Genomic DNA, 11738 nt, shown 5'->3' with positions numbered 1-11738 from the left:
TATTGCACGAGTAGAACACAATTTTGTTGTGGGCGTAGATCTTGTCAACTTGCTTGCCGCTACTAGTCTTTTCTTGCTTCAGCGGTATTGTGGGATGAAGCGGCCCGGACCGACCTTACACGTACGCTTACGTGAGACAGGTTCCACCGACTGACATGCACTAGTTGCATAAGGTGGCTAGCGGGTGTCTGTCTCTCCTACTTTAGTTGGAGCGGATTAGATGAAAAGGGTCCTTATGAAGGGTAAATAGAAGTTGACAAAATCACGTTGTGGTTATTCGTAGGTAAGAAAACATTCTTGCTAGAACCCAATTGCAGCCACGTAAAAGATGCAACAACAATTAGAGGACGTCTAACTTGTTTTTGCAGCAATTGTCATGTGATGTGATATGGCCAGAAGTTGTGATGAATGATGAATGATATATTGTGATGTATGAGATCATGTTCTTGTAATAGGAATCACGACTTGCATGTCGATGAGTATGACAACCAGCAGGAGCCATAGGAGTTGTCTTTATTTTTGTATGACCTGCATGTCATTGAAGAACGCCATGTAAATTACTTTACTTTATTGCTAAACGCGTTAGCCATAGAAGTAGAAGTAGTCGTTGGCATGACAACTTCATGAAGACACAATGATGGAGATCATGATGATGGAGATCATGGTGTCATGCCGGTGACGAAGATGATCATGGAGCCCCGAAGATGGAGATCGAAGGAGCTATATGATATTGGCCATATCATGTCACTACTATATAATTGCATGTGATGTTTATTATGTTTTATGCATCTTGTTTACTTAGAACGGCGGTAGTAAATAAGATGATCCCTTATAATAATTTCAAGAAAGTGTTCCCCCTAACTGTGCACCGTTGCTAAAGTTCGTCGTTTCGAAGCACCACGTGATGATCGGGTATGATAGATCCTTACGTTCACATACAACGGGTGTAAGACAGATTTACACATGCAGAACACTTAGGGTTAACTTGATGAGCCTAGCATGTACAGACATGGCCTCGGAACACAGAGACCGAAAGGTCAAACATGAGTCGTATGGAAGATACGATCAACATGGAGATGTTCACCGATGATGACTAGTCCGTCTCACGTGATGATCGGACACGGCATAGTCGACTCGGATCGTGTAACACTTAGATGACTAGAGGGATGTCTAATCTGAGTGGGAGTTCATTAAATAATTTGATTAGATGAACTTAATTATCATGAACTTAGTCTAAAATTTTTGCAAAATATGTCTTGTAGATCAAATGGCCAACGCTCATGTCAACATGAACTTCAACGCGTTCCTAGAGAAAACCAAGCTGAAAGATGATGGCAGCAACTATTCGGACTGGGTCCGGAACCTGAGGATCATCCTCATAGCAGCCAAGAAAGATTATGTCCTAGATGCACCGCTAGGTGAAGCACCCATCCCAGAGAACCAAGACGTTATGAACACTTGGCAATCATGTGTTGATGATTACTCCCTCGTTCAGTGCGGCATGCTTTACAGCTTAGAATCGGGGCTCCAAAAGCGTTTTCAGAAGCACGGAGCATATGAGATGTTCGAGGAGCTGAAAATGGTTTTCCAAGCTCATGCCCGGGTCGAGAGATATGAAGTCTCCGACAAGTTCTATAGTTGTAAGATGGAGGAAAACAGTTCTGTCAGTGAGCACATACTCAAAATGTCTAGGTTGCACAACCGCCTGTCCCAGCTGGAGATCAACCTCCCGGAAGAGGCGGTCATTGACAGAATCCTTCAGTCGCTCCCACTGAGCTACAAGAGCTTTGTGTTGAACTACAATATGCAGGGGATGGTGAAGACCATTCCTGGAGTATTCTGAATGCTGAAGTCAGCAGAGGTTGAAATCAAGAAAGAACATCAAGTGTTGATGGTCAATAAGACCACTAAGTTCAAGAAGGGCAAGGGTAAGAAGAAATTCAAGAAGGACGGCAAAGATGTTGCCGCGCCCGGTAAGCCAGTTGCCGGGAAGAAGTTAAAGAATGGACCCAAGCCTGAGACCGAGTGCTTTTATTGCAAGGGGAAGGGTCACTGGAAGCGGAACTGCCCCAAATACTTAGCGGACAAGAAGGCCGGCAACACTAAAGGTATATTTGATATACATGTAATTGATGTGTACCTTACCAGTACTCGTAGTAACTCCTGGGTATTTGATACCGGTGCCATTGCTCACATTTGTAACTCACAGTAGGAACTGCGGAATAAGCGGAGACTGGCGAAGGACGAGGTGACGATGCGCGTCGGGAATGGTTCCAAGGTCGATGTGATCGCCGTCGGCACGCTACCTCTACATTTACCTACGGGATTAGTTTTAAACCTCAATAATTGTTATTTAGTGCCAAGTTTGAGCATGAACATTGTATCTGGATCTTGTTTGATACGAGATGGCTACTCATTTAAATCCGAGAATAATGGTTGTTCTATTTATATGAGAGATATGTTTTATGGTCATGCCCCGATGGTCAATGGTTTATTCTTAATGAATCTCGAACGTAATTTTACACATATGCATAGTGTGAATACCAAAAGAATTAAAGTTGATAACGATAGTCCCACATACTTATGGCACTGCCGCCTTGGTCACATTGGTGTCAAGCGCATAAAGAAGCTCCATGCTGATGGACTTTTAGAGTCTCTAGATTATGAATCATTTGACACATGCGAACCATGCCTCATGGGCAAAATGACCAAGACCCCATTCTCCAGAACAATGGAGCGAGCAACCAACTTATTGGAAATCATACATACTGATGTGTGTGGTCCAATGAGCGTTGAGGCTCGTGGAGGATATCGTTATGTTCTCACTCTCACTGATGACTTGAGTAGATATGGGTATGTCTACTTGATGAAACACAAGTCTGAGACCTTTGAAAAGTTCAAGGAATTTCAGAATGAAGTAGAGAATCAACGTGACCGAAAGATAAAGTTCTTACGATCGGATCGTGGAGGAGAATATTTAAGTCACGAATTTGGTACACACTTAAGAAAATGTGGAATCGTTTCACAACTCACGCCGCCTGGAACACCTCAGTGTAACGGTGTGTCCGAACGTCGTAATCGCACTCTATTGGATATGGTGCGATCTATGATGTCTCTTACCGATTTACCGCTATCATTGTGGGGATACGCTCTAGAGACAGCTACATTCACTTTAAATAGGGCACCGTCTAAATCCGTTGAGACGACACCGTATGAATTATGGTTTGGGAAGAAACCTAAGCTGTCGTTTCTAAAATTTTGGGGATGCGATGCTTATGTCAAGAAACTTCAACCTGAAAAGCTTGAACCCAAGTCGGAAAAATGCGTCTTCATAGGATACCCTACGGAAACCATTGGGTATACCTTCTACTTAAGATCCGAAGGCAAGATCTTTGTTGCCAAGAACGGATCCTTTCTGGAAAACGAGTTTCTCTCGAAAGGAGTAAGTGGGAGGAAAGTAGAACTCGATGAAGTACTACCTCTTGAACCGGAAAGTAGTGCAGCTCAGGAAAACGTTCCTGTGGTGCCTACACCGAATGGAGAGGAAATTAATGATGATGATCAAGGTACTTCTGATCAAGTTGCTACTGAACTTCGTAGGTCCACAAGGACACGTTCCACACCAGAGTGGTATGGCAACCCTGTCCAAGAAATCATGTTGTTAGACAACGGTGAACCTTCGAACTATGAAGAAGCGATGGCGGGCCCAGATTCCAACAAATGTCTAGAAGCCATGAAATCCAAGATAGAATCCATGTATGAAAACAAAGTATGGACTATGACTGACTTGCCCGATGATCGGCAAGCGATAGAAAACAAATGGATTTTTAAGAAGAAGATGGACGCGGATGGTAATGTCACCATCTATAAAGCTCGACTTGTCGCTAAGGGTTATTGACAAGTTCAAGGGATTGACTACGATGAGACTTTCTCTCCTGAACTTGTCAATAAGTATGCAGGCTCCAGCGATCCATTTATGGGCTGGTGCAAGCATCTCGGAGTTGGAACATTCGCTTTGATGAGATGATCAAAGCGTTTGGGTTTATGCAGACTTATGGAGAAGCCTGCGTTTACAAGAAAGTGGGTGGGAGCTCTGTAGCATTTCTCATATTATATGTAGATGATATACTTTTGATGGGAAATGATATAGAATTCTTGGACAGTATTAAGGCCTACTTGAATAAGTGTTTTTCAATGAAGGACCTTGGAGAAGCTGCTTACATATTAGGCATCAAGATCTATAGGGATAGATCGAGACGCCTCATAGGTCTTTCACAAAGCACATACCTTGATAAGATTTTGAAGAAGTTCAAAATGGATTGGTCTAAGAAAGGGTTCTTGCCTGTTCTGCAAGGTGTGAGATTGAGCTCGGCTCAATGCCCGACCATGGCAAAAGATAAAGAAGAGATGAGCGTCATCCCCTATGCCTCAGCCATAGGATCTATTATGTATGCCATGCTGTGTACCAGACCTGATGTAAACCTTGCCGTAAGTTTGGTAGGAAGGTACCAAAGTAATCCTGGCAAGGAACACTGGACAGCGGTCAAGAATATCCTGAAGTACCTGAAAAGGACAAAGGACATGTTTCTCGTTTATGGAGGTGACGAAGAGCTCGTCATAAAGGGTTACATCGATGCTAGCTTCGACACAGATCTGGATGACTCTAAGTCACAAATCGGATACGTGTATATGTTGAATGGTGGAGCAGTAAGCTGGTGCAGCTGCAAGCAGAGCGTCATGGCTGGATCTACATGTGAAGCGGAGTACATGGCAGCCTCGGAGGCAGCACATGAAGCAATTTGGGTGAAGGAGTTCATCACCGACCTAGGAGTCATACCCAATGCGTCCGGGCTGATCAAACTCTTCTGTGACAACACTGGAGCTATTGCCCTTGCCAAGGAGCCCAGGTTTCACAAGAAGACCAGGCACATCAAGCGTCGTTTCAACTCCATCCGTGAAAATGTTCAAGATGGAGACATAGATATTTGCAAAGTACATACGGATCTGAATGTCGCAGATCCGTTGACTAAACCTCTCTCGCGAGCAAAATATGATCAACACCAGAACTCTATGGGTGTTCGATTCATCACAATGTAACTAGATTATTGACTCTAGTGCAAGTGGGAGACTGTTGGAATTATGCCCTAGACATTATATTTCCTTGTTCATGATAATTATCTTTTATTCATGCTATAATTGTATTATCCGGAAATCATAATACACGTGTGAATACATAGACCACAATACGTCCCTAGTAAGCCTCTAGTTGACTAGCTCGTTGGTCAACAGATAGTCATGGTTTCCTGACTATGGACATTAGATGTCATTGACAACGGGATCACGTCATTAGGAGAATGACGTGATGGACAAGACCCAATCCTAAGCATAGCACAAGATCGTGTAGTTCGTTTTGCTAGAGCTTTTCCAATGTCAAGTATCTCTTCCTTAGACCATGAGATCGTGTAACTCCCGGATACCGGAGGAGTGCTTTGGGTGTACCAAACGTCAGAACGTAACTGGGTGACTATAAAGGTGCACTACAGGTATCTCTGAAAGTGTCTGTTGGGTTGACACGGATCGAGACTGGGATTTGTCACTCCGTGTTACGGAGAGGTATCACTGGGCCCACTCGGTAGTGCATCATCATGATGAGCTCAAAGTGACCAAGTGTCTGGTCACAGGATCATGCATTACGGTACGAGTAAAGTGACTTGCCGGTAACGAGACTGAACGAGGTATTGGGACACCGACGATCAGGTCTCGGGCAAGTAACATACCGTCTGACAAAGGGAATAGTATATGGGGTTGCTTGAACCCTCGACATCGTGGTTCATCCGATGAGATCATCGAGGAGTATGTGGGAGCCAACATGGGTATCCAGATCCCGATGTTGGTTATTGACCGGAGAGCCGTCTCGGTCATGTCTACATGTCTCCCGAACCCGTAGGGTCTACACACTTAAGGTTCGGTGACCCTAGGGTTGTATGAATATGAGTATGCAGCAAAACGAATGTTGTTCGGAGTCCCGGATGAGATCCCGGACGTCACGAGGAGTTCCTAAATGGTCCGGAGGTAAAGAAAACTATATAGGAAGTGCTGTTTCGGCCATCGGGAAAGTTTTGGGGTCACCCGGTATTGTACCGGGACCACCGGAAGGGTCCCGGGGGTCCACCGGGTGGGGCCACCTATCCCGGAGGGCCCCTTGGGCCCCCCTACGCCTAGGGTTGGAAACCCTAGGTGGGGGGCGCACCACTTGCCTTGGGGGTGTCGTGGTTCTAAGCCTGACAGTAGAGTGGGGGTAGGTATGGAGAGGCAAGGTCCTAGCTATGGAGAGGTTGTAAACACAGGGGATGTACGAGTTCAGGCCCTTCTCGGAAGAAGTAAAAGCCCTACGTCTCGGAGCCCAGAGGCGGTCGAGTGGATTATATGTATATGAGTTACAGGATGCCGAACCCTTCTACCTGTGGAGGGGGGTGGCTTATATAGAGTGCGCCAGGACCCCAGCCAGCCCACGTAGGAGAGGGGTTAAGGGGAGTTAAGTCTGGGGCGTTACTGGTAACGCCCCACATAAAGTGTCTTTACTATCATAAAGTCTACTTAATTACAGGCCGCTGCAGTGCAGAGTGCCTCTTGACCTTCTGGTGGTCGAGTGAGTCTTCGTGGTCGAGTCCTTCAAGTCAGTCGAGTGAGTCCCTCGTTGGTCGACTGGAAGGTGACCTCTTCTAAGGGTGTCTTTGGGCAGGGTACTTAGATCAGGTCAGTGACCCTACCCTAGGTACATGACCCCATCATTAGCCCCCGAATGGATTGAGGCTTCGAGTGAGGAAGGAGTTGATGTTGTTTCCGATTAACTTTTGCACACTGGTCGTGCGTTGTTCTGGACCAAAGAATCTCTTCGTTGGTAGTGAGCAACTTGTCTTCAGTCGACTCGATCCATTCTCTTCTTTCGTCGAGTGATCTTTCGGGCTTTGACGATTTCCGAGCGACGGATCGCAGGAAATCCCGCGTCTGACAGACCGATCTGCCGTTCGCGGATTCCGCGGGATGCGAAATTTGGGGAAGCGCGCGAAGTGGAGCGGACCGCGGCGTTCGGATGGGACGGTACATAGACGCCTCGATCCCCGCGCCGCTTTCTTCTCCACGTATCCCGCCTGCATAACTGTTCCTGGATATGATTAGATCGACCGGGCCCACCTGTCATCCACTCGGAAGGGACCTTATAAATACGCCCGGCGAGGGTTTTTTGTACAGTGCCTCAGCATTCTCTTTCTCTGCTCCCTTCGTCTCCGTCCAGCGCGCTCGCTCTCGCCTCCGCACAACTTCTCCTCGCGCGTCTCACCGGCAACCATGGCCAAGGAGAAGACGGCGGCGCTGGAACGCGCGAAGAAGGCGTCGGCGACGGAGAAGGCGAAGGGGAGATCCACCAGCCGCGGTGGGTCTTCGCCTAGATCCCGCCTGCCGAAGGGCTGGGTCCAAGGAGATTGGATCCAGTCGACCATCACGGAGAAAGATCTCCTCGACATGGCCAATGAGGGTCTGATCCCTCATGGAGCTGCGAGGCTTCCGGGGAAGGAGTGGCAGCCCCAGCCAGAAGAGGGTGAGTGCGTGCTCTTGGCCACCCATGTTGATCATGGATTTTCTTTGCCGCCGAGTATTTTCTTCCGTGGTTTCTTGAACTTCTTTGGAGCGTAGCTCCACCACTTTACCCCAAATTCTATCGCCTATCTTGCCGCGTTCGTGTCCATGTGTGAGGGTTTTCTGGGCTGTCGACCGCACTGGGGCTTGTTCAAGCATATATTCACGTGTCGCTCTCAGACCGTGAAGAAGGCGAGCCCAGGCGACGAAAGAACCCGAGTCGTCCAAATGTGTGGGGGCTTGGGGATCCAGGTGAGGAATAAGAGCACCTTCCCAGCCATGAATTTTCCCGAGTCAGTCAGAGGCTGGCAGTCGACCTGGTTCTACTGCCAGGATCAGTCGACGCCGGGGCAGTCGAGTGGACTCCCTCAGTTTACCATGGACCGAGTGAACAAGCCCTCCTCTCTGAAGTTGATTCCGGAGGAGAAAGCAGACGTGAAGATGTTGATGGAGCGCGTGGTACAGTTGGTTCGGGAGGGAGTGACGGGCATGGATCTCCTAGAGGTTTTCCTTAGGCGTCGTATCCAGCCCCTTCAGTTCCGGAGCCACTGCATGTGGTTGTACTGTGGGACTGAAGACGAGACTCGAGTCCATCCAGAAGCAGTCGACGATGTCACTCTAGAAAGATGGATGGCCGCCGTTACCGGAAACAAGGATAACCCACGCGGAGCCAGAAGGATTCCTCCACTCGACCACAACAGTGATCCAAACAAGGCATGCCTGCCCTGCTCTACACTGTGTTCTGGTCATATTCATTTCTGTTTATTGTGCCAATCGGTCGATTGATCCTCGTCTTGATGTCTATCAGGCCCTCACCGAGCTGTACTCGATGCCCAATGGAGCACAGGCTCCGACTGAGGAGGGTGAGGCGAGTGGGGGCGAGATCCAGGAGGAGGAGGAATGGGACTCGGACGTTGCTGAGGATGATGATGACGATGACGACGATGACGGTGATGAAGATGACGCTGAAGACGAGGAAGAAGAGGAGGAGGAGGTCGTACCACCGCGCTCAGAAAGGCGGTCGAAGCTTGTCCACGACCCTTCGACTGAACGTGGCAAGGGGGTTGCGACCGTGGCACAGTCGACCAAGCGCCCTCGGACCACCTCTCCGGCGCCGACTGAAAAGGCGCCGAAGCAGCCCCGGGCGGCTCCGTCGAAGCCGACCAAGCTCCTGCCGAAGATGAAGGTGTCCATCCCCACCATATCAGGGTAATCAAGCTGCTTAAGTCTTCTTATTTTGTGTGAACTTTGTCTCTGGTTGACGCTGAAGTTAGTCGACTGATTCTTTGGAGTTGCAGTGCTGCTACTTCTGAGACCTCAGCCCGGGCTGATGACCATGAGATGGAGGACGCAGCAACTTCAAAACCAGGTACTATATTCTTAACGCCGTTTTTAGTCGACTGACTCATGATCTCTAATCCTGATTCTTCTCTGTAGCTCCACCCAATGTTGTTATCACTCTCCCTGATGATGATGAGGATGAGGAACCGCTGAAGCACAGAAAGAGTAGGAAAGCGTCTGCCAGCAGGGTGCCCCAGGATGTGACGGTGCCTGAGACTCTGATTGCGGAGGAAGAGAATACCACTCGACACACTGTGTCCTTCGCAGATCCACTGACGAGTGCTCAGCAGCCCTCCCTCTTCACGACGCACCACGTCCCAGAGGACCAAGCTGGCGCCGCGAAGGAGGCGATACGCCAGGCAGGGATCATGATGGAGCAGTTAAGGACCATCTGGGACGCGAGCTAGGCATCTTACGACGCCAGTTCCGCCCTTCAAAGCAATGTTCAGGTCAGTCGACCACCGCCTGTTCTGTTAGGATATGCTATCAAAAACTTTTCTTCCCAGAATTTATAGTAGTCACCCACTGGGTGTGTCGACTTAGACTCCGTGTTAGCGGGGGCATGCTGAGTGCACCCGCTGGGTGTAGTCCCCAAGGCTAAGGTCGACTACTGGCAGTCGGCCTTAGGCTTTATAATTTCAGTCTTTGCGTCATTCGACTATGTCGACTGGATTTCGCAAACTGGTCGACTGGTCGACTCTGTCTTCAATAGGATTAGTGGGGGCACGCTGAGTGCACCCACTGGGTGTAGTCCCCAAGGCTAAGGTCGACTGCTGGCAGTCGGCTTTAGGTTTTATAATTTAAGTCTTTGCGTCATTCGACTATGTCGAATGGATTTCGCAAACCGGTGGGGGCACGCTGAATGCACCCACTGGGTGTAGTCCCCAAGACTGTGGTTGACTGCTTGCAGTCGATTACAGTCTTAAAGAACACATCTCTCTCTTTTTTTTGAGGTCGACTGGTCGACTCTATCTTCGATAGGATTAGTGGGGGCACGCTGAGTGCACCCACTGGGTGTAGTCCCCGAGACTACGGTCGAATGCTTGTATTCGGCTGTAGTCTTAGAAATGTGTGATTTTTCCTTTTTCACTCGGAAGTGAATTATATTTGACATTTAGTCGATTGGTTCTTCCCAGAACTCCAGTGATCTTGTGGCTCGCTACTCTGAGCTGGAAAACAAGCACGTTCAGCTCGAGCTGAATTTGAAGCTGGTTCAGGAGAAACTGACGAAGGCAAAGGAGGAGACCGAAGGTATGTTTGGTGAGACCTTGACGACTGATCTTCCCCTTCGTTTGTTTCAAAATCTGATCTTGCTGTAACTTGCAGGTAAGGTAAGGGAGGCCCAACAGAAAAAAGACCTTGAACTAGCTGAGAAGATCAAGCTCGCTGATGAGAAGCTAGCTTCAGTCACCAAGCTTGAACAAGACAATACCAATCTGAAAGCTGCTCTTGGGATTGCCAACAAGGAGGTCAGTCGACTGAAAACTGATAAAGCTGCCCTGACCGACCAAGTCAGTAAGTTGACTGGGAAGACAAATGATCTGGAGACCTTCCTGAGTGGTCTTGCCAAGAAGCTGTTTCTTATGCTTGAAGGTAAACCTCTATGCTAGGCAATTATTTCCAATCGTGGTTTTTCCATTCGACCATCACCTTGACTCGGTGATCGTCCTTGCAGAATTTTGTCAAAACTTTGAAGAAGAAACTAGCCGGCTGGAACCAAACCTCGACCCCGTCAATTCTCCGGTGAACGACGAAGTTGCCATGAATGTTTTCCGACTGGAGTCCCGTGTTGCAGCTGCCGTGGACTATCTTGCAAGGCTGAAGGTCGCCACATCTCGCATCGACTCGACGCTCTGGCCCGGGGAGACACTTCAGAATGACCTTGAGTCGCTGATGGCTCGCTTGAACACGATCCCTGGTCGAGTGCAGGAGTGGAAGAAGTCCTCGGCTCGGTGCGGTGCAGATGTTGCTCTGTGTCTGGCCCGAGTCCACTGCAAAGATGCGCGAGAAGAGAAGTTGGCGGCCCTCCGGGTGGCCAACACCAAGAAACACGACTTCAGGTCCTTTATGGAAACTTTCCTTGCGGCTGCCACTCGGATCGCAGACGGAATTGATCTTGATGAGTTTGTTGCACCTTCCAGCCCTCCGCAGGAGGGGTAAAAAACTTCTTCTAAGCTCGACGCTTTAAATTTGCCTCGGTATGCCGAGTGGAATTGTAACCGATAAACATTAACGGGCTTAGTGCCTGAGCACTTTTGGTTCCTTTAGATATCGATTCGAACTTGAATTTGGTGCTTGAATATGATTGCTTTTGGCTCGAAATGTCTTTTGCAGGTTCGAAGCAGGGCGCCTTTATTGCAATCGACTTATTCCTTAGTCCACTTAGGCGAGCACTGGGCTACGGCTAAGCCTCCGAGTGGAAGTCTGGCTTACCACTCGGTAAGATTTTTATAACTTAGGCGAGTACTTGGACTGCAGCTAAGCCCCCGAGTGAGAGGTTTGCTCTTCACTCGGTAGGATTTTGATAACTTAGGCTAGCACTGGGCTGCAGCTAAGCCCCCGAGTGAGAGGTTTGCTCTTCACTCGGAAGGATTTTGATAACTTAGGCTAGCACTGGGCTGTAGCTAAGCCCCCGAGTGAGAGGTTTGCTCTTCACTCGGAAGGATTTTGATAACTTAGGCTAGCACTGGGCTGCAGCTAAGCCTCCGAGTGAGAGGTTTGCTCTTCACTCGGTAGGATTTTCGATAACTTAGGCGAGTACT

Source organism: Triticum dicoccoides, chromosome 2B (genome assembly GCF_002162155.2).
Source record: "Triticum dicoccoides isolate Atlit2015 ecotype Zavitan chromosome 2B, WEW_v2.0, whole genome shotgun sequence".
Taxonomy (NCBI): Eukaryota; Viridiplantae; Streptophyta; class Magnoliopsida; order Poales; family Poaceae; genus Triticum; species Triticum dicoccoides.
The sequence above is the reverse complement of the archived record's forward strand: the minus strand, read 5'-3'. Positions refer to the sequence as shown.